Here is an 18,972-nt window from a genome sequence, read left to right as displayed (position 1 = left end):
GTTCTACGAGGTGTAGTAAAAACTTAGGAGCTGCAGTAAATTAAGCCTCTTAAAATGAGTGCGTAAATACCAGCTCTGAAGCTAGCGTGCAGCTCCTATGAGAAGTTTAGACTGCAGCTTGTCTACAGGTACACAAGAAAAGCTAAGTGTCAGTGACATTAGAATTAGGAACCTGATCTTTTCCACCCACAAGATGTTTTTTCTTGTCTCACGTGATGACTGTTAAGTTGCACATGCTTTATGCCTGCTGTTAAAGGTAGTGTGGGCTTTTATAGGTAAATGATTAAACAAGATAAGGGAAACATCTTAGCATGCTCTAAACACTATTATCAGCACAGATTATTCCCAGAATAAAATTATCAGTGATGCTTGGGGTGTGGACTGATTTTGAACTAAATGGGAATAGGTTGAGTCATGGAGCAGGATCATACAGGTTTTTATCTAAAGATCTTTTACAGTAATTATGGTCTTTATCTAAAGATCTCTAACTGTGATTGTGGCTCAAGGGGAGACAATGAATGTTCATCTGTAAACTTTTTATGGACAATAATTTTTTTACAACAAAATCCATTTAAAAGATAAGCAGATCTACAAGAAGTTAAACACTATTACTTCACCAAGCAAATGATCATGATATAAGATCTCCATTTAAATAGCACATATGGTGAAAGTATCTGATACACGTTAACTGCCATTTGCTCATTTGTACTCGTTTCAGTTTTGGAAATCACCCCTCATGCTGATTTGGTGAGGAGATAGCATTTTTTCTGGCAAGCCAACTCAGTACAAAGAGCATGTTCATGAAATACCGACATGTGATGGGAGCATGAAGGTTGTTAGCCCATATTGGAGTGACAGCAGTATTAAGGTACAATAAATTTTTCCAGCTTATCCTAAATGATTTCCTATAACTATTTTATGCCACATTATCACAAATTCTGTGATTTTTCATAGCTTGCATACATGAAGATGTTAATTTAATGATGATTTAGATTTATTTTTTTGCATCCCCTTAACGATGAAGCCAGATGTATTGACTGCTATGGACAGGTCCGAAGAGGACAAAAAAAGTTCACATTTGCAAAAGCTCATTAAAGGCTTGTCTAAAACAAAGTCCCACTTCAGAGCTGAAGCTGAATGATATTCATCATCATACAGAAAAGGTAGGTTAACATGGGGTAGTTTAGATGAGTTTAAACCTGAGCTAGCTAGAACAGAGTTCCTTTTTTGGTATTTTCCCACTGTTTCCATCCTGCTTTTTCTGTTCCCGCCCATCCTTGGAAAAGCAAACTTCTCAGGATGAAAAATAATGGAAATCCTTAAAAATGAGGGATAAGGTGCAGAAAACCTATTTGACTGATACGTTTGTGCTTTCCTGCTGCAGAGAGGGTGCGTACCCAATGGCTTTCTATATGGAGCACACAGGGGCTTGTTTCGTTGTTGGTAGGGAAACGAGCACGTGAGGCAATGCACACCACTGCGGCGCAGGGTCGACTGGCCGTGGGACCAGAGGCTACAGAAACAGGTGGAACGACAGGGGCTTTCTGGCTTCTGCCATCTCACAAAAGCTTCACTTAGCAAAGAAGCGTGGGGTGGAAGAAAATGTCACACTGGGCTTCATCCTGCACCCGCCAAAGTCTGCTATTGTGTTGGGTGGGAGCAGGATCCGTGCGCAAAGGGATCTGCCACACGGCTTAAATGTCACCAGTCGTGTGGGAGCACTTCTCTCCAGCCAGCCCTTCTGAGGGATCATTGTGGGCAATAAAAGGGCAGGAAAGACTTTTCCAGAGCGTGTGGGTGGGGGAAAAGCAACCCTTCGTGCTGGGAACGCATCAGATGTGTGGATAACTCTGAAACATCTTTTCCCTGAAGTAAAGGGTTAGGCTGAGTGAGCCCTGCAGGTGGAAGGAGAGCAGCTTTGCTCAGCCGGACTCCTCCCCATGCCCAGAGATGTCTCAGGCTACAGCAGAGCAGGACGGGCATTGCCACACTCTCACCTTTATGGATGAACTGCTGAATACCTGCCACCTGCAGGAAGTTAACAGGAAGAATAATAAAAAATAAGAGACTAACCTGAAAGCAGCTGTGAGATACGTTCAGTTCAAAGTACCAATGCGATAACTGTTTACAAATGGGTACCCAGAAATACTTGTCTTACCCAGAAATACATAAGTACCTGCTGCCACTGCTATTGTTGCCAGTGCTAAGAACCTTCACTGCCCGGGCTGAACTCAAGGATGTGAGTACAAGGCTGCGAGACACCCACGTTAGAAATTCACATTTCCCAGGCTTCAGTGTAAAAACAGACTTTTTGTCTCCTTGTTTCCACCAGACATCGTTCAGGAAACACAATCCCCTTTTAAGTACATGATCTTAAGCTTTGTATAATGAAATATCTTAAGGGTATTTCTCAGTAATCAACTCCCTGAGTTCTTTCTGTGAGAGATTCTGCTGCTCTTCCCAGCTTTATGTCATCAGTAAATTTCATTAAATTGCTCCTTCTTCTTGTGCAAATATTGCTGGTGAATATATTTAGTTAAGACTGGCTAAGAGCGATGCTTGAGAAACTGTGCTATCCTGATGATTCCCCTTTCAGCACCTTTTGTCTCTGTTTCAGCCAGACCCTTTTGCTTATAATTCCCTGTACGGCACCATTTCAATTGCTTTGCTGAAATCCAGTTAGATGAGGTCCACCAAAACCAATTATTATAAATTAAATCATTGCTTGAGCAATGCTAAGAATCTGTAACAAATTATGTGCAAAATAGATGGCCTATTTCATCATGCTCACTTTAATCTCTATTTTGATGTTCACCAGAAAGAAATACTACACTTAAGATTACAGTTTTGGGGCATAGCTCTTAGTGTAATATTATAAAAAATAGTTGGGGGTCTTATGGCATAAAATCTCAAAATTGTTTAGGTTTCAAGCTTAGGAAAAACTTGTATATGTTAATTTTATTATAAACTCTAATCCAGAACATAAACACTCTATTGGTTCTCTTCATATTGATAACTGTTTAGAAGCTGATAAACCACAGATAAAGCCTAAGAACACAACTGTGATTTTTTTTATTCCCTATAGCTGCTTTATTTGCATTGTTACTAATCTGAGCAGACACAAGATCTTTAGCATCATCCTGATGATAAAACAGCTCATTCTTTTGATGTCAGCTAAAACGCAATTTTGATGCGATTCTGAGGCCAAGAATCATAAAGTCTGTTGTCATAAAATCTTCCTCTACACTTGAAAGGGCTGTGAGACATCTGGAAATAGAAGAATCTTTTCTTTTGCCCCATAAAAAATAGTGTTGCCCTCTTTTTCCTCCCAATTTTGTCCTCTGCAATCTGGGAAGATTACAAAAACAGTCTGTGAAGTCAGTTTATGAAAGGCTTTAGTAGAAATCCTCTGTTTGGGGTATAAAATACTTGGCATATTTGGATGAAAGAGTTAAATCAGCAGTCACAGTTACAAATATTGTCGGCACTAGGTCACAAAATCCCCCACTATTTCAGAATTGCTGATGATGAGAGGGACACAATTTCCTGCATCACCACCGTGCCTCTGCCACTACCCCGGAGGGATCTGCAGCATGCAGGGGTGACCTGGCATGAGCTGGGGGCTGCCAGGACCCCTATTTCCCCCACTGCAGGGCAGCGGGAGCAGCCTGAGTAGTCCTGGCTGCTTAGCATCAAGCTGTCCTTAGTTTCAACACCATCACGGTGCAACCGCCAGAGTCACGAACCCATCTGACCCGAGTAAATCCTGTTTGATCACTCTTAGGTTGGACTAAGGTACTTCCATAGCTCCTTTTTAGGTTCTTTGGGTTTGGGTTTTGTTTTTGTTTTGCTCATCTCTGTTGTTAGCTGCTCCCAAATGTAAATAATCATATCTTCCCTTGTGATACTGGGAGAACTGCAGCCTCTGAACTGATGTGCAGGGAGACCTTTTGTTACATTTGTACCAAGCATTGACACCTTCTCTATAGTCACTTGCTTTCAAGTGCATTCTTTTCCCAGAAATCCTGTTGCTGAAGGGACAAGCCATAGGAAACCGTATGCCCAGCAATGCACGCTTGCTTTTGTGAAAGATCTGTAGGTTGAAGGTGAAATGGGAACAGGCTGTGGGATTTAATGAACTATTTCACATGATCCCTCTGAATTTAATACATATGGTGGCTTCAGGTCTCACAACACTTCACAGGAGACCAAATACCATTGCTACTATATTAATGAATAAACGTGGAAATCAGAGTCTGCAACTTCTGAGTTCTGCACATATTTTTGCTGCTTAATGCATGATATGTGTCTGCTAAATGTTCTTACCAAGGCAGAATATGTTATATTAAAATGGCATGTAAAAGAGAAAGCATGGCTTTAATCTTCAGGGTTCTTTTGCTACTTGCCACGGAAGGTTTACATTTACTCTTCATATACTACACACAATTTGTTTGGCTTTCAATAAAAATTGACAGACAGAATTAATAACAGTACTGATATCTCATCATGCGATGCATTCCAAAAATATCTGTCTATCTACATAGTGAGTGTATGAAAGCCTATATAGGTTCCTTGTCAATAAAATTCTTCTGCTTCACTCAAAGAGAGAATTTTCATTAGTCTGGAAAAATGTTTTCCTCGTTATGTTGGCTCACTTTCATGCATCCAGAAATATCTTGAGGGTGACTAATCATTTCTAATAATAAACCTTTCACACTACTACTGCCTAAGTTTGTCTTCTGTTTATTAAAAAAAAAAAAATCATAGAATGTTCTTTGTGGAAAAGGATGAGGCTATATTGTAATGCTCTGGGACACACTGGAGAAAGCATGTGGTACTGTTTAATTAAGGAGTTTTATCAATGTACATCAACCTTGAATTAAAGCTGTGTGGGCCAAGACGATGCTCAAGTTTCTGGACTGTGGAACAGTTTGGAGATTGCAAACTTAAATTGTTCTACAGAGATCCATCTGGTACCCACACTGGTCAGCAGCACACATGGATCATGGTCTTACACCACAGACCCTCCATCATTTGAGCTAAATCCGAAACGGCATCACCAGACAGTTGGGGTTTTTGAGGGTGGGCCAGCTATGGAGCCAGGGATGAGAGTTATCTTTGTCCTTATACTTCTCAGACACTTTCTGACAAGAAAGGAATTGTTAAACTCGGGACTCTCAGATTCCTATCTCTGCCCTAATGAACAGAAATTCCTCTGTATATTTTCCTGCCAAGTTTTATCTTCTCTGCTGCACTCCTCTTTCTTCCTCATCATTACCATCTGGTGCTGGGGACATTCCACATTGTGTTGTCCAAACTGGTTATCAGAGAGTTAATGAGTACCTGGGTAATATGGGACAGAGACAGGCTCCATCCTTCCTGCACGTCCTGTTTAGTCAGTGGGATTTCCCCCTCTCCTCAGCTTTATTTGTGATGCAGTAAAAATAAATCAACAGAGTTCCATGCAGTATTGTAAGCAGAGTTTACTTTTAATCAAACTATGTGGTCTTTTTACAAAATCAGTGACGAAGCCGCTATTAAATACCTTTGAAGTTCTTCATAGCCTCCAACCTCAAATGCTCTAGCAAAACAGATCCATTAAAGTTTTTAGCTAAGAGATAAAGAAGGTGAGTAATTTGAGCTTGGAAACAAAGCTGGCTCCATTTCTTTTGGAGTGTTGAATAACTCTTCAAATATAAATGGGCATGAGCAAGCTCAGCCTAGGAAGGAAAGGAAGATAAGAACATGTTTGGATGCAATACATTCTTGAGAAGACGCAAATGATGAGGGAGCAATGTTCTTACAAACAAAATCATAGTTTTGTGTCAAACACAGTGTCAAGCTCAAGGACTGTCTTCATGTCAAAAATGGAAATATCCACCAGCTGTGGTGTGGTCTGGGTACCAGCAAGCAGAAAACAAGATCCTGTTCTCTTAAACTGCCTGGAATTTATGTCTTGTGGGATCCAGCTGCTAGACCATGTCTATCCACAAGGTGATAGGTGACGTTCAGCCCTTTGTCTTGACCGATGACTGTCCAAACACCAAGAGCTTTTTCTAGTAAGGTCAAAGTCAAGAGGTGTCTATAAAACTGCTAGACCAGGAGGCTGGTAAGAGTGGGTTTCTGCCTGGAGACAGCCTGTCTACCATAGGGAGGAGCTGATCTATAAATCAGTGAAAAGCCCATCCAGCCAGAAAAAAGAAAGCATTAGAGATTAAAATCATGAGGTCACAGTACACAGGTTTGCTGCAAACTGGAACCCTTCACCTCTGCACTATTTCAGTGGGAAATACTCCTCCCCTGCTGATGTGAAAAACTAACTGAAGCTGCATATTCCTTGGAGAAGACAGTGAATACAAAACCTTCTTTCTTCCAGGCCACTCACCAATCTTCTCAGTCCAGTCCCTGTCTCCTTCCACAGCCAGTTACTTCTTTACTGGCTTTTCTTCCTAAGTTCACCCCTAGACCTGGTCTGGTTCCTGTTACCAGTGGTCTAGGCTGGCTTCTCATCTCCCCACAGAGACAGGAGAGGAGGATATCCTGGTCACACATTCCCTTCGTCAGCCTACACGTCACCTCTGCATTGACTCCAAATCTGTATCTTTGTCTGTCTCCAACCAAATCCTCCAAGTCACAGTCCCACGTGAAAATTTAGATCCTTTTCAACTTCTCTGTCACTTCTTCCTAACCCCAAATTTCCAGCTGCCCACTAATCCTTTCCCTTTTGCTACTCTTATCTGAAATGTTTCCATATTGAATTAAAATGCTTATTTCTTGGTGCTCCTGGGAGTCTGGGTTACCCAGAGCAGAGCAGATACCAAGTCCCAACCCTCGGTTCCAACACCAGCCACAGCTCTTGATTCTTGGGAAAGTCAATATTTGTCCCCACTGTCTTCAGCTGGAGCAGTCATAGAGGTGTGGTGGAGTTGATGCTCTTGCAATCAGGTTAGTACCACGCTCTCATGAGTGTTAATGGTTTGAGCACATGGGATAAAAATGAAAGTTTTGAGCATGTGTGGTAAGGACAGACTCTTCAAAGACTATTTGCAGAGAAGGAGCTTCCGTAGAGCAAATAGAGGGTTTTTTTCTGAGAGCTTAGAGATTGGTCAAATTTTAGAAAACAAGACGAGAAATACAACTGCTGCAAACACCTGGTCTGCTAAAATATAAGCTCCTCCTCCAAATCCAGCAGCACTCGAACAGCCTCCTTTTTACCCAAAATGTTGCATTTGGTTGGTTGGTTGGTTTGTTGTGTTTTTGTGTGTTTTTTTTCCTAACCTGTGCTACAATCTCTTTCAACTCCTTGTTTCAACCCAGGAATGAGTGAAGTATCCAAGAATATGTCAGCATAAAACTGAACGTCGGGAACATTGCTACCTTACAGTTTGATTTTGCCAAGATCTTAGGACCTTTAGCCAGGATCTTATAAAGGAGAGCATCAGAGAATCCCAATAACAGGCAGAGTCAGTGAGCTCAGAGACTTGTAGTCGGCTGACAGGAGTTAGGGAGCAGAGCACCGGAGATGGAAAAGATCAAGAACTCTAGAACCACTCAAAGTGTTTTGAAGGCAGTGCCAGGAAGGTCTGCATATGGAGTTGGATGACTGGAGAAGGAGCGTTAAGGCAGTAAAAAGGACGTGGAAGATGGACTGGACATCTGCTTCTTCATTACAGGAATTGTGGTTCAGTTACAGGTAGAAGTGTGTGGAAACTCCCTTTCCACATCCCCAGTGATGGAGAAAAGCTGTAGGAGAAGAGGGGAGAAAATTGACATAGAGGAAAAGAGGCATACATGAAGGGAAGAGAAAGTCAAGATGATTATTTTCCCCAGAAAATATGGTGGTTTAGTTGAGTTAAAAGATAAATTTACTTAAAACTTTAATAACCAAATGATGTCACTGCAACAAAATCCTATAAACCATTTTCACTCTATTGTACAACTTCACTTAACCTATGGCAGAAGATGACAACTCAAACAGCTGTAGAGCTTTCTGACAAGATTAAAATGTAAATATCTGAAGCAAAATAATCTGGACAGATGTAGTTTTAGATAGATTTGGTGTGGTGTAAATTTGAGACAATTAGAAATAGGATTAAATTTTAAATAATCAGACAATTTAATTCTAAGCAAGAAATCTAACATGGAGGAAATACTGAGATTTAACCTTCTGGGATTTTTTATGAACTGTTGAACAGAAGAACTCAAACCATATTAGCCTGTTTGGAGAGTTTAGCTGTAACAGAAAGCAAAGCTAAAACCAAGCCATTTCTCATTTTATACCAGACCCAGAAGGAAGATAATCCCGCGATCAGAGGTTAGCCTGGAATTCAGACCTGGATTTACTTTCCCTGCCTGTGTAACCATGTACAGATTTGGAAGACATTTAAATGTCAAACTCCAATGAAATAAAGAGAATTAGTCTGGGTTTTAGCTTCTCTGGATGCAATTTGGGCTGAGTAAATGCAGATGTCTGTGATGTGATAAACACTTCTTCACAGTCAATGGAGAGGAGAAACCATTTTGTAGGTCACAATTCAAGTTTCCCTGAAGTTGATGTTTAAAATAGGTCAGATGAATCACCGAATAATATTGTTTCTCTCTATTGTCTCTAAAAGGAGCTGAAGGCTCTTAGCTCAGTTACAGGAGAGCAGAACTTTCCTGTTTTGGAAAGGTAGCTGACAGCTAAAACTGTTAAATTTGGAAGGTGCTCAGACGCTGGTCTAGCAACGTCAAAGTACTATAGATAGATCTGAAAGGTCAGCCTGGAACACACTTCATTTCCTCTTAAAATTCAAAGGGATTTGAGTCAGACGTGAGCTCCACAGCACATCTTTAGGGCTTCTGCCCATCTCTGAGAATTGTTTTGATTTTCTGAGATCCAGTGAAAGCAATTGATCTGAGGGAGGATTGGGAAGTCCTCAAAGGAAGATGCTAGCCCTAATCATCAGCAGACCTGGGATGGGCCCCAGAACAGTCACTCCTTTCTGTTTGCCACTTGACTCATGGTGCCACAGGCCAAATAAATTAAGGAAACTATAACTAAATGTAGTACTGAAAAACAATTAAAACTGAAATTGTCCCCAATTGGCCATGCCTAGCTCTGCACATTTACAGGGCTTTGCATCTTTTCACTGTCTTTTATAAGTTCACTTTTCATTCCCATTTTTAATACCTTCTCCCCTTCCTCTCTTTCAAGGACTGTTTGGTTTATTCTGGCTACATCACTCTGGACACATGACCCCGTATCACATCACCTGCTCTGGAAGCCACCTTGAAGTCAGGAAACCTGTGCTTCATCTCTCATTCCACTTTTGGTGTTGTTCTGATCATCTGACCACATCAAACACAAGCAGAAACCACCATATTCACCAAAAGGCATTCCTACATCCACCAAATCCCTTCTGTATTGCTTCAGGAACAGGAAAATTGCTTCAACCTTCAAAGAGTTTTTCCTGTTTTTGTGGTACCATTTGTAGGTGTCTGCCTCTGGCCCCAATCCCTGGGATCTTTACAAGAAAGGCCTCCACCCCTTCCTGTTTACTTGTTTTCTCTCAGGTGTTTCTGCAGCATTTAGCTGCTAATCATTTTTTCCCTTTATGTGTGACCTTTTCAAAGGTCTTTTGAATGTAAGTTTCATTGTAACATGAACAGCAGGCAATGAAACAAAAGGCTCCTACATCTCTGCCGGCCCTTGTGGCATGTCTGGACGCAAGTTATCAGCTCACTCAGGGACTTTCTGAGCTGCAGCGAACTACAGCGTCCTTGGTCATTCTTTCCTTTTCCTTCCTGCTCCTGCCTCTCTCACGTCTTCACAGTTTCTCTGTAAAGGACCCCAGGAAGCTTCTGCAGGACCCCAGCTCTGAGCTGGGACACTCTCCTTGCCCCCTCTCCTCTCCTTGCCATCTGGAGACACTCAGTTGCCCCCAGGCAATGGATAATTTTCCATCAACCTGCTCTCATCACTGAAAATATGACATGAACTGGAGCAAGCAGACTAGAGGTGTCTTGTCCTTCACAAGCACGATGGGTGATTTTGTCCTCTAGGCAGACTGGTTTTCTACTGCCTCAGTTGCTCCTGGTTCCTACCTCGACATGCACTCTGATGGCAGCTCCCAGGCCCTTACCCTCTTTGCACACTGTCACTTGGTTCTCTCGTCCTTTTTCCAATGGTTTTGGGGAATTCTAAAAATTAACAGAATCGCTATATTGCCTGAACTCCACAGTGTGCCAGCAGGCCTGGCAGTGCCTTTGCATTTTACAGCTGCTGGATTTTTTGTTTTTTCATCTCACAAGTCTTATAAGAGTCTTATTAAAAGTCTCTCATGCTATCATGTCCTTAGTAGTACTCTAATAACTTTAGAATAATAGCAAAAAAAGATTTATTTCATCATCTAGTTCATCCCTCTGCTGTTGCACAATTATTCCCCGGGGAGCACTTCAGGCTTCTGTCCAAGAAGATTTTATGTTTAGCTTCAATCTCAAAAGCAGCTCTGTAAACATGATAGTGCAAAGCTCATTGTCTGCCTTTCAGCCATTTCAAAAATTAATTTGCCCAAAGTACAAATAAAAGGTTAGTCTTTTCCTCTTCCAACAGTCAGGCCCGTAAACTATTTAAAACATCAAAGTCAAAGCGCATTTCTTCTGTCTCTAACTTCATTAACCAGAAAGCATCTGCAACTGGAAACGAATCTGCAGCTGTGTTGATGCTTTGCAATCCAGAGTTAAAAAGCACTTCACTATCTCATAGCTCTGTTAGCACTTTATAGCAAGCAGGAGGGGAAGAGAAAGAAATCATATTGTAATTAATATGGGTAATAATTTTAGAAGACTGATGTTTATTGAGTAACATTTGTATGTATCATTATTTCAAGGAACTCCATTTTTAAAAGGCTGCTTAACTCCGACAGTCACTTTAGGTAAGATATGAATCATAATTCATTCAAGTTTGCTTAGACACACTGACTTCATTAATGGTAAGAGGGAGCAGGGACAGGTGATTAACACAGCTCCCTAAGGCAGGAGACAGATTTCTTCCCTTGGGCTACCATGGGAGAAACTACTTTTTCTTGTCTGTGCCTCTGTGACCCTTCTCTGGGGAAATACCATTTACTGATCTGTGTTTTTTGCCTTATAAATGGCACAGGTGATATGAAGGAGCCACAGGGGCATAGGGAACCCCTACATCCTCATTTTGTTGAATATCAAAAAATTCACAACGCGGGCACCCACCCTGTCCTTGGAGTATGATCCATTTTACAGGATATTCACCCACACTCACTCACTGGGCTAGTGTGAGGATTAGTTCATGCTTACTGAATGTATTTTCAAGAGCTCCAGCCATGTGTAGTGACAAAGCTTACATGGCCAGAAACACTAAAAATTACTGCAGATGCAATGTATTTTTCAGACCCTTAAAACAGATTAACCTAGAGATAAATAAATGCCATGTGGAGGCTTTTCCATTGCTTTGATCAAAGAACAGGTTTTTTAATTACTTAATTAAAACCTACAGGTCTGTTATTCCCCTTATCCACCCATCATCACACACAGTTCAGCCAAAAAGACATGAGCCTGGAAGGTGACCAGATTTCCCACTTTGCCTCTCCCCACCACTTGCACCCAGAATTTGTTGCTATGGGGTTAGCTTTGCTCAAAGGGGTTTAAGGTGGGAAGGTCCCTTGCTAAGGCTCAGATTTTGGAGCATGGCTGGTATGATGAAGAATGTCAGGGCTGGGCATTTGTACCAAGGTTGGAAGCGTTACCTTGGTCACAGCCCCGTGGTGGGATTGAACAGAGAGGTTCACAACCCTGTGGGCCTTTTTGTCATTAGAGGCATGATGTGGCCAGTTCGGGAGGCCTGTCTGCCTCCTTAGGATACCTATGCTGAATTGGCTGGTGATGGCTCAGGTTTTGCAGGGTGGCACAGGCAGAAGAAGACTTGGGTGGGGTCTGGGGCTGTTCCGTCGAGGGCAATGCTCAAGCTGTGGACTGCAGACAGCTCCTGCCCAGCTGCAGGCAGCTCTCAGTGCTGCTCAGGTCCTGATGATGCAGAAGATGGGAACCTGAGACATAAAAAACAATTATGTTTTTTAAAACAGACTGTGCCCCTTGGAATAGACTCTCTCCTTCTGGGCTGAGCATTTGCAAAATGTTACTTAATACAGACATAATGTAAAATCCCAGCTCCAGACACACTCAGCTCTTGGTCCAAAAATAATCAAAATCTGAGGCTGGAACCACATGCCAGTTTTGTAACTGGCTCTGTGACAGCAGTTGAACTATAACCACAGTATCAATCAGCCCAGCTCTTTGGGAGGCTGAAATCCAGGCCAGATTTTGAAATCTGGGACCTCTCTTTAGTAATTTAGAGCATACAAAAAGAAATTCAATAATAAGCCTGGTTTATCTTCCCTTAAAACCTTTGGGTCAACAAAGAAGCACTTCCCCGTGTTCAAATCTCTTTACAGTGAAATCCTTGCACAGCATGAAGTGAGACAAGTTAATATTTTCCAAACTTTCTGCATGAATTTTAAGCTAATTCCCCTCCTCTCTAAGGAGGGATGGGTCCAAAGGAAAGGGGTTTTGAGGAACAAGGACACAGCTCTAAACACAAACTGCATGTGAACACAGTGGGGCAAATGACATTTCTTTGCTGGTCTCGTTGATGAGCTGCTTAGTTCTGGGTTTGTTTTTGCAGCAGTGGATCTCTCCCCTTGCCTGGGACTTCTGGGACCTTTGTCCTGCAAATATTTCAGAACCATAAAAAGCTTGAAAAACAAGAGTGACTACAGGATATAAAATGCTTGTTGCTTTTAAATGAGCAGATGGTACTTTTACCAAATGCCATCATTTTGGCCGAATTTTTCTCGTGCTGTCATTTTTTGATAGCTTATTTTTACTGTGGAAAAGGTCTGTGAAGCAGCTGCCAGCAAAGTGATGGTAACTGGATAGCATCTGTACATTTTAAAATATTCTTAAACAATATGCAAAGGAAGTCTATTAAAACATGTTTGTCTGGAGTTCAGAAGGTATTTCATGCAGGGAATTGTTCCACTGCAGCCTACATCTGCCTTTTTTATTAAAACACAGAGTTCAATTATTGTTAAAAAGAGTGCTTAAAATGTTATTGGAACAAATTGTCACCAGATACCCTGAGTGATGTGGTAATTGTGCAGTGAGGCACAGACCTGCCTGTGCTGCACATCTCAGCTTGTAAAGAACGGGCTGCTTTGAGGCTGCACCTCAGCCTATACTCTAATGAAATGAAGTAGCAATGAATGTTTATGTCTACATGGGATAAAAGTGATAACAAAGACTAGTTTTAAGAGGTCAAAAGAGGCTCCATGTGGAAACACAAAGGATGCCATGTGGAATATTTCATTTCAGATATTCTTAGCAACTACCACTTTTCAGCGTAATGTGTTTCATTGTCTGGAGGTAAGAGCTAGGAAGGCCCTCTGTGAGAAGACATAAATCTTCCTGTTGGAAAGAACATCTACTAAGAGTTTCCCACTCATCTTTTTGTTGTCACTAGCCGTTTTTCAAATTTTTTCAGCCTTATCAAAACGCAAGTTGCCATTAATAATGCTTTGCTATTCTGATATGCTTTTCAGGTGATGACCTGCCTGCGTGTCATAGCAAGCAAGTTTCAATCCATTATGTTACATATTTTGTAAACAGTAATGTGCTAAGACTGAGAGCAATTCTGAGAAATGGGCTATTACAACCTTGCCTTATTGCTGGATAAATTATGCTATAAATGGCATATCCAAAGTTTCCAAATCTGAATTTGAGACTGAGTGTCAGAATGTCGAGGTCCCTTTTTCTGAGCTGAGCTAGGAGAAACCATGAAAATGGATGGAGAAGAAACCATGATGGCGGATGGATGTGTGTATATGAAGCTGCACTTTTTGATCGCTGTTTTTTTATTTTAGTTTGTATATAACGTACAATTTACCATGACATAACACAATTTTTACCTGATTATATCTACATGTAAACCCAAGCTTTAACTTAACTCCTTTCTTCAGAACTTAAATTGGATGGAATGTTGTGCTGGCTGGCCTGGAAACTGAATCCCTTGTCTGCAGAAAATCCATATGTCTTCAAGGTGCTCTTGAAGGTCAGCCGTCTTGATTTGACTTGAAGTGAGGTGACCTGTGCCCAGCTGCTTTGTTCGTAGGAAAGCTGCACACTTGCCAAATCTGGGAAGGTCAGTGAAGCAGAGTGTGGAAACCACTTTGGGATGACTGCAAGAGCCGTCACTAGCTACTCATGGGGCCCTCCTGAGCTAAGTATATATTTAAGTGCCTGCTCAGGAACAGTAAGAGTGGGGCTGCTCCATGAGGGAGGACAATCTGAGGGTGATTCCAGCACGGGCAGTGCCATCCCCAACAGGTGCAGCCACAGGTGGGCCAGGAGCAGTGACCAGCTCTGTTGCCCATCAGAGAAGGCAAGGTCTGGTGCCCACCCCGGCAGCCTGGTCAGGAGCAGATGGAGATGGGGCCAGAGACAGGACTGGAGCCAAGGCTGCTTACAGCATGGGTGCAGGGAAGTCAGATCAATTAATTAATGCCTATGATTGATCTCAGGGTCCTGACACTGCTTAGCAGAAGCTCACTCATTAGCAAGACAGTGTGGCAGTAGGCAGACCTTGCTCTGCAGGATGACTGTGCAACAGGCAGTGCTGCTGTCATACAAACCTCTTCCTGACCCTCACACCTGCCCTGCTCCTATGGCTTTTAGCCCTATCATCTTGGCCCACAATCTCAAATATCCTGAACCAGCGTCCTTGAAAGTAATTTGGATTCTTTCCACTGGCTTCAGTTTTGTTTGAGCCAGGCAGTTACTGCGACAGACTCTTCCTGGTCTCCCAGCACCGCTGCTGAGCACACTGCATTTTCCATCCACAAGAAAAGCAGTCATCAGTGGAGATGTTCATGTCGGGTGACAGCCAGGGAAATTTACTTGCAAATGACTGTAGGGAGCTCAATTATTAGAAATTAAAACTGCACCATGGAGAGATAAAGACAATTCTTGTTGCAAGTGCAATTGGATCTGTTAGCCAGAAGGTACTGCTCTGCTTTCAATTAATTCTTGCTCTTTAATTAATGCTTTCAGTTTATTATCCTTCTTGGAACTTTCCTGGAATAATAAAATGACAAATCTAGGCAGTCGAACATGTTTTTTCAGGGCTGAACCCGCATCTGATTGTGTTTGGCTTTCCCTGGCTTCAGGGAGAGCAGAAACAGCCGTGGCTGGAGCCCTGGGTGCGCTGCCTGCTCCGGGCTGCCCGTGCCCTGATGGAAACACCATTCCCTGTGGGAATAATCTACATTATCCTCTGCGGGCTTCTCAGGGGGAGCAGCTCACTTGTGGCTGGGTCGGAGCTTCACCCCGTGTTTGTAAGGGAGAGGGTTTGGGTTTCTACGGTACCAGTTCCCTTTTGCTGCTGGGGCTCTCTCTGTGGAGCTCCTTGGCTGGGGGAAGTCCCCTCTGTGTCCTTGAGCTCCATAAGTAGGAGAGACTTTTTTTTTCTTTTTTTTTTTTTTTTTTAACGGGAAAAAGCCACTTGGCTCTATTTGTCATTCTTCATTAACCTTATCTCAGTCCCTTTTTATCCTCCTTTCTCCTGCGTTGCCTGGTCACTGTAACTCTGAATACTTCCTCTCTTGATAAAGATGTCTTGTTCAAAGTGTATTTATATCATTAGTTTCAACTGCCTTACTTGGCAGCGTGACCCTTTGTGATTGGCTTGCTTGTTGTTTTCTCAGTCTCAGTCCGAGGGGCAGGATTATAAAAATGTCCCATACATTTGCTAAGTCCCACTCCTTCCCAGGAAACATTTCCAGGCTGTAATCTGTGCCTGTGCAGATCGTCCCTGCGGGATCGTGTGAGGTCAGTGCGGCTGGGCTGTGCGAGCGGGCACATACTGCTTAGTGCTCGACTCTTCAGCCCTTGCTCTTAAAGAAGCTGGACCCCAGGAATGGCAGAGCAAAAAGCACAGCTGAGGAGCCCTGCCTGCCAGATATCCCCACAAGTCCCTTCATTTTCTTTCATTTTTCAACACATCACCTGGGTGTGCTCTGCTGAGCTCATCATTTTGTACACTCTTTGATGACCTTTACAGCAGTGGTGATAGCGAGGGCTCTGGGTGTTTCTATCAGGACAGCCTTGCTTAAGCGCAGTTGCAGCATCCCTGCAATCTCCCACTGGGCTGGCAGGCACGTGTGTGTTGTGTCCCCCCTGCGCCAGCATTCCTCATCCTTTCGGACATTTAACTCTGGGGACTTTGGGGCTGATTTTCCCTCTCTTCCTGTCCTTTGTTATATAGATTAGATATTGCAGGGAACTTTATGAACATAAGAAGCCCTTGATTTCCAGTGTCACCCTGCAGAGGTTTAAAGGTCCGTGTAACAAGAGCCAGTGATCAGGCTTCTGTTACAATTTCCTATGGAAAAAAAGTTGTGAAAATGGATAAATGAAAAAAAAAAAAGAAAAAGAAAAAAGAAAAACAAAATCTGAAGAGTTCTTAAAAATATTTGGAAGCTCAGGCCAGTTCTAATATATGCCAGAGAGGCTACAAGGATTGGTAGGACAGTGTTTGTGTATGTTTGGTTTCATGGAAACAGCATGATAGAAAGTGGTTTTGTCACGAATCTCAATACCTTTCACACCAGCAACAGTGCAAAGTAGTTAGCCCGGGCTAACTGGTGTTAGTGCTGACTCCATTTTCCCGTGGCTGAAGTTCAAACTCAGGTTTCAAGCCTGTTACTTGTAGACACAAGGCACAGTAAGGCAATCGGACAGAGCTAGAAACAACTCTCCTGGCATTTTGCTGTGAACTATAGTGTTCACCTCTGGGGCTTTGTTCGGGGGTACTTTGAGAACCTCAGTTTCCTTGCTGTAAAGAAACAGATGTGTGAGGGGAAGAGCGTGGTGTATACAAAGGAGTAATCTCTGTATGGAGTGGCTATACCTGAGACACAACTGGTTTATTCATAGCTTGAGACATCTTGAATACAGTTACACATATTTTAACATCTGTTATGGGATTCACTTACATATTGAAACATGTAAGTGCTGGTGTGTAAATGAGGTCTAAGTGTCTATGCTCCCTTTGTACTCAGTGGAGATCCAGCTAATACTGACCATGGACCCTTCAGCATAATTTGGTGTACCCTGAAGAAGTCACCTGATAGTCAAGGAAGTAATTTCCAAACTCCATTGACTATGACTTTATTGGAGGCATCAACCGTATTTACTACAATGAGAGCATAGTCCCTAGTTCATGTGCAAACACCTACAAGTAGGTACTTGAATCCCACCTCAGTTTCCTTTGCAGTGCACACCTCTGGTGCCTGTTAAACCTTTTGGAAATTTTGTAGGAGTCAAAATTTCAAGCAGTGACATTATCTTTTATCAAAGTCTTCCAGAATGGAATTATCTCATAGGCACCTGAGTTTGAAAATCTTGACCACTGTTGTTATTCTCAGATTTCACCCTCTTGACAGTTTGATTTGTCTGGTTCTGGATATGGAACAGAAACCTAACACCAAAATATTTCTCCAAGCTTTGCTGGCTTCTCCATGAATACCATCATGAGTGACTCATGCTCTTGGCATGGATAAGTAGCTAGATTTAAAATATGATTTTGTACTTATTTTGATTTCCAAGTAAGGCCTAATGGAAAAATATTATTTATCCCTGCACTTTATACATTAAACAATACATGGACTTGATTGCAATAAAAACCCGTTTAATTCCCTATATTTTAAAAAAGCCCACTGTTTTTATCAAACATTTTTGTGTCTGAAAAATCCAAGTTTCTCATTTAGTGCAACCTTTTCTGATTAGCCCTGGCAGAGGAATGTTTTTCTGCTGTCCCAGTGTCCTAAAGCTTGTGCTACCTGAGAGGGTGTTTGAGATGCATCTCAGTGGAGATTAGCAGGAGCTATAAAGCTTCTGACCTTTTAAACACTAGAGCAAAATCTGAAATCTCTGCTCAAAAGTATTCACAACTTTAAATCTCAGACTGTTTCTTTAACCTTGTCTTTAATTAGACACTCGAGTAGTATGACAGCAGAAATAACCCAGTGTGTCAGCACCGATGTAGCCTTCAGCAGTAGACGCAGATGCTGTTTGGGAGCCTGGCTTCCTCCAACACTCGCATTCCTTCTGTGTGCACTCACCTTCCCCACTGGTATCTCACACTTCACCCCAGGCTCCAGTGGTAGAACACGGAAAATCATAAAAAAATTGATGAAGAAAAATACAAACTTGGTAAAGTTGCAGCCAGCACAGTTAGAAAGGAAAGGAGACAAATGCTTTATCTGTACATATTTTCCAAACCCAGGTCAGACAGCGTTGGCTTGCCCACCCTCCAGAAAAGGAGGTTTCTCTTGTTGCTTCTCACTCCTGTGCCCTGTTGTCATCCAGCCAGTGCCTCTGTGTGACCTTAAGAAAGTCACTTAAACACTCTCGTTGTCAATTCTTTCAATCTATAGAATTATCCCCCGCTCTTTGCTCTCTCCCATGGGTTCCACAGGCCCGGCAGAGGAACACGACCTCAGCACGTGCTGACGCGGTCATGCAGCCCTTGGGTCAAAGCTGGCTTATGTCCCACCTGCCCTGAGCCCTGGCAAGTGAGTCCACGTCTGCCCGAGGTCCCCCAGGCAGATTTATCCAAAGTGACCTATCCTGAATACTGTAAGTCATTTGTGTGGTGCACCGTGCAGGTTAATTTTTCCTCCTTTGCTGCAGGCAAATGGTGTGTGAAAAGAAGGCTTATTATCCGACTTTACTGACAGGACATTCAGCTATGAAATACTTCAATCTCTTCAACATTAATCTCCTCGCTATTATGGGGATTGCCTTGTACTATAAGGACTCTGCACAATGCTTCTTTTAGGGGGATTCTTATCTGAATTGTTCTATATAGTTGCTATTGTAACAGTGACAATTGTAATACAA

The sequence above is a fragment of the Athene noctua genome, chromosome 1 (assembly GCF_965140245.1).
Source record: "Athene noctua chromosome 1, bAthNoc1.hap1.1, whole genome shotgun sequence".
Taxonomy (NCBI): domain Eukaryota; kingdom Metazoa; phylum Chordata; class Aves; order Strigiformes; family Strigidae; genus Athene; species Athene noctua.
This window is presented reverse-complemented; position numbering follows the sequence as displayed.